We start from the raw sequence: 5,130 nt of genomic DNA, 5'->3' as shown, positions 1-5,130 counted from the left end.
TCATTTATTTTTGAGATGGAGTTTTCTATGCTGCCCAGTCTGACTCCGAACTTTTGAATTCAAGCAATTCTCCCAACCTCAGTAAGAGTAGATGGGATTATAGGCACATACCACTGGACAGCTTTCATGGAATGATTTTTAGGATAAAATGAAATGGATATAAAAGTTCTAGGACCATGCTAGGCACTGAAAAAGTTAAATCTATATAAGCAATGAACCTATTTTTTTTCATGTGGCCCAGTCTCCAAAAGGAGTCACTTTCAAATAATTACAACCAAAAAGCCAATAATACTTTTTTAAAAGGTCTCTAAATTTTCTTGTTGGAAGATATTTTATTGTCTACAACCCACACTCTTATAAAACTTCTTAAATCTCTTTCCTATTCTTCACATTCTTGTCCCATCCCACAATTTTATGAACCCTCCTATACTGCTAAATTCCTGCCCCCCTCCCCCCAAAAAAAACCACCTTTACAAATATCCCCTAGGTTAAGGTGTGTTTTTGCTCTCACTCATCTTCATCACACAGATCATTATAGCCTATGTACCAAAGTTCCTTCCTCCTTTTTTTTTCTAGATCTTTTTATTCTTCCCTTTGGTTTCTCTGATGATTTTTGATCATGAAAGTCTAGAAACTGGGCATACAGAGATAAGGGCTCCTCCCAGGTCAGGGAACCAGGTGAGAAGGCCAAATACAAAAAGATAGCATTCCTCTTTTCAGGAAAGAGGAAAGGGTGGGATCTTGTACATTTGAATAACTGCTTTATGCTGCCATTTGTAGAGAAGAGTTGAAAGCCAGTAACACATCTGAGATCCAAAGTTCAGTTAACCTTCCCAGGGCCTCTGCAGTCAAACTATGGAGCAGATCTGCTCTTTTCTAACTGGTAGATCACAGTTAGGGGATCAGGTCCCAGGTGCTTCACAGTATCATCAGCAACCTGTGCAGGAACTCCAGAGTCCCTTAGCAAAGCAGAGCAGGTGTTCTTTCACACAGTTTCCACTGCACCTGGCATCTACTCCATAGCAAATCCCTTCATACAGGCACTGGCTTCTTCATGCAAATGTGTCTGCAGTTTTGCAGAAAGAAGAACTCTGTCTCTGAGCTCAAGAAAAATGTCACATCCTGCTAATGCAAAAGACTTTCCATTCTCTTCTGCTCCCACTACCCTAATTTCTAAATCGAATTTAGTACCTCTTTTCTGCAAACATACTTGGGATTCCTCACTTAAAAAAAAATGTGACAGCCTACATGATGCATTTCTTCAAAGCTGTTTCTTGTGTCTTGTTTTTTATCTTTTGAGGCTTCCTTTTACCTTGGAAGGTGGGTTTCAGGAATGGTGAAGTTAATTTAAATTTGTGATTGTATTTGTTTAAACAAACCACTTTCAGTTAATGTTTTTGCATTTCTGTGGCACAGACCATTGTAGGTCAAATTGATTTATTCCATCCTATTTAATCTGGTTTTTCTTTTTGAAGGAGGAAGGAGAGTGCTGGGATTTGAACTCAGGGCCGGTGCTTGCCAGGCAGGCACTCTACCATTTATGTCTGGGTTGACCTGGACTGCAATCTTCTTATTAATGATTTCCTGGTAGCTGGGATGACAGGAGCACCATCACACCTTGCTTATTATTGGTTGAGATGGAAACTTGTGACCCTTTCACTTGGACTGTCCTCAAACCAAGATCTTCCTGATCTCCACTTCCTAAGTAGTTAGGACTATAGTAGTTAGGACTACTACATCTGACTTTAACATGTTTTTGTTTGTTTGGTTGTTTTGTTCTTTACTTAACTCTTTTTCCCCACCTTGAGTAACTATCACTCACATTGGTGTTTCTAAACCTAGGTAGCCTTACAAGTTTTCCCTGGTCTGATCAATTCTCATGTTTTTGCAGATCATTCGCCCTACGTGAAACACTGTGTCAAGTCATGTTAAAAATTTTAAGACATCTGAACAGGAGAAAGATAGTCTTTATGCTCCAGATATTTTAATCTGTTTCAATTGTGACCTTTTTAAAGAAAATTATGTTTTTCAAATAGTGTTTAACAGTCTCACTAAGATAAAATTTATATACTATACAATTTGTTCACTTGCGGTGCATAATTCAATGCTTTATAGCATATTCACAGAGTGTGTACATTGTCACAATTTTAGAACATTTGCATTAGCCATCCCCACCAAAGAAACTTTGCATCTTTTAGCCATCATCACTCATTCCCTTCCCATTCCCCCTCCCGCCTCGGGCAGCCACTAATCTCCTTTCTGTCTCTATAGATTTGCCTACTCTGGATACTTTGTATACATGTAACTGTACAATATGTGGTCCCTTATAACTGGTTTCTTTCATTTAACACAGATGTTTTCATCATGTTTTAGCATGCACTGGCACTTCAATTCTTTCTTTTTCTTAAAAACTATTTTTGAAGCAGTTTTAAGTTCAGAGCAAAACTGAAAGTACAGAGATTTCCCATATACCCTCTGAATCCACACAATACATAGCCTCCCCCAACATACCCTAAAGAGCGGTACTTTCGTCACAATTGAGCTTCCTTATTCTTACATTATTTCCTATGCTTACTTTTCATTTATCTTTATTAGTTATTTCCTCCCCACACTGATCATTTAGCTCAGGAGTCCCAAGCAGCCTGTTAGTAGTTGAAGGGGGAAAAAAACAAAAAAAGAAGTGTAGGTGCATGTTTTAAGAGACATGTACTACTTTAAAGTTAGGGAGAGGCAGTCTTGTAGATTGAAAGGATCTGGGGCTTTAACATAAAGGGGAAACTAGGTATGAATTCCAGCTTTGCATTTGGCAAATTCTTTTTTAATTAGCACACATTATTTGTACAAAATAATGGGTTTCATTGTGACTTTTCATCCATGGATATAACATACATTTTCATATTCACCCCTTCTCTTTTCTCCCCTTTCCCCTCCCCTGGGTCCCTTGATCTTCCTTAACAGTAACCCTTCTCCTTTCATGTCTATTTTTTGTATCCTAGATTTCACATATGCAAGAAAACATTCAATACTTGCCTTTCTGATTCTGGTTTATTTCATTTACCACGATGATCTCCAGTTCCATTTGTTTCCCTGCAATGATTTTGCTCTTGCTGAGAGCTGAAGAGCAGTCCTTCTCTATGAGGAAGTTTGGTCCTCTTGGACTAGAGGACAAATTCTGAAGGGAAGCACATGCAGCAGTGAGGAAGGAAGGGGATGTCCGCCTAACCAGCCAGATGAGCCAAATCATCCCCGGCAATCAATGGAGTTTGAGTCCCAGCCAGATTACCCTTGTGTCTCCATTCTTCTTTAGAGCTGAATAATACTCCTTTGTATGTATACCACAATTTCTTTACCCATTAATCCACTAATGGGGACCCAGGCTGATTTTATAACGTGGCTATTATGAATAGTGGTTCTTTTCAATGCCCCCCGCCTCCTTATCTGTAAAATGAGTAACAAGACACCTATCCAAAGGAGTTCCTTGGAGGTGTGCCTGCTTTGCAAGTGTGAAATCATGAGTTAAAATCCCAGTCCCACCAAAAAAAAAAAAAAAAGAACTAGAGGGGTTCCTGCAAGATGAGTGCCATGATTGTGGAAAGCACCCTTCTACATCCTGGTACTTGGGAGGTTAAAGAAAAGGAAACTTGAGTTACAGGTGAAAAAATCCCCCAGCTTTCCAATACTTCATTGCAAGCAAAATAAACACTCCCAAGAGGCTGGTCTAATGTTCCCTTGAGAGTTTGAGAGGTGGGGGTCCAGACAGGACATATGAAGGATATTTCGGCACACTTAAATTCCAGTCTCAGTAAACCACTCGTTCAATTAATTTTCCTCTTTCTTTTCATTCATTTGAATCTCTTTTCTGGTGAGACTTCTGAGTTTAAAAGGTTTAGCAAGAAAGCCTGGACTCAAGTCTACATTTTAGTTTATTGGGAAGCTGCTCGGATGAAAAAATGAAAAACAAACTGGAAGACAATATAAAAAGGATCCCTATAGAGGATTCCTCATTTTGTGGTTCTCTTTGAATCTCAGAGTTAGATGATGCCTTAGAGATTTCGACTTCTTTGTATGACAGACAAGGAAAGGTTTTTAAACCAGTCCTGGAGCCTCTCACAATAGCCTAAGTGATGAAGGAATAAATGAAGGAAAGGATGGATAAATGAATGGTAGAGGATGAATGAATGTACAGGGCCTGCATAATTAGAACACAGGGGTCCTTTTTTGCTGCTCTTTCCTTCACAGTTGCTTTCAAGTCTTTTGGTTCACACTTGCCTGCCTAGTTTTATGACAGGCATATTCAAAAGCAGCTGGCCACCAAAAACATCTCCTTTATAAATACATATAAACATGTGCCTATCTAGCAAAGCCGTACTATCATAATCAGCACAAATTTACATGACAAAATTAACAATAATTTTGTATGGTTTTTGGTTTCAAATAATAAAAAACTCAACCATTATGTATTAGATATAAATTATGTGCAAATAATACTGGCCAATTCTCATTCACTTTTTTTTTTTAAAATGAATAACTTAAAGTCAGCGTGAGGTTTAAGGTACTCATAAACACGCCATATATTAAGGTTTATTTAGGCTTCTGTAGGCACCACAGCCTTGGTGCTTAGATGGTCGTTGGTCCTCCACTTTTCTTCTTCACATTTCTTAATTAAGGAAATGAAGGCGAGTATCACAATGTGATTCTGTAATTGGCCAAAATCTCACACACAGAGTGGGCTCAGGGCTCTGGCTGGGATTTAAATGTCATGTTCTTGACCAGTATACTAGGCTGCTTCTAAATATAATTAAGTATTTTGCATCTAGTAAATATAATTAAAATATTTCTAGCCAAACAAGAGTATTGGTCCATCTCCTCCCTTATAATTTCTCCCCCTTTCCTATCTCTGTTCATCTCAATGCTTTCTGGAAGAGTACCACACTCCCAGCGCCTCGCCCCTTCCTCCAGCCCCGCCCCCTCCACTACGAGGCCCCGCCCAGCCGCCCGAGCTCCGCAGGAATGAATGGCAGCGAAGCTGCCGCTCCGCTCCGGGCGCTGATTGGCTGCCAGGCTCGATGACGTGTTGGCGGCCGCGGGCTCACGCAGGAGGGCGGAGCTGGAGGAGGTGGAGCCGGGCTC

Source organism: Castor canadensis, chromosome 11 (assembly GCF_047511655.1).
Source record: "Castor canadensis chromosome 11, mCasCan1.hap1v2, whole genome shotgun sequence".
Taxonomy (NCBI): Eukaryota; Metazoa; Chordata; class Mammalia; order Rodentia; family Castoridae; genus Castor; species Castor canadensis.
The sequence above is the reverse complement of the archived record's forward strand: the minus strand, read 5'-3'. Positions refer to the sequence as shown.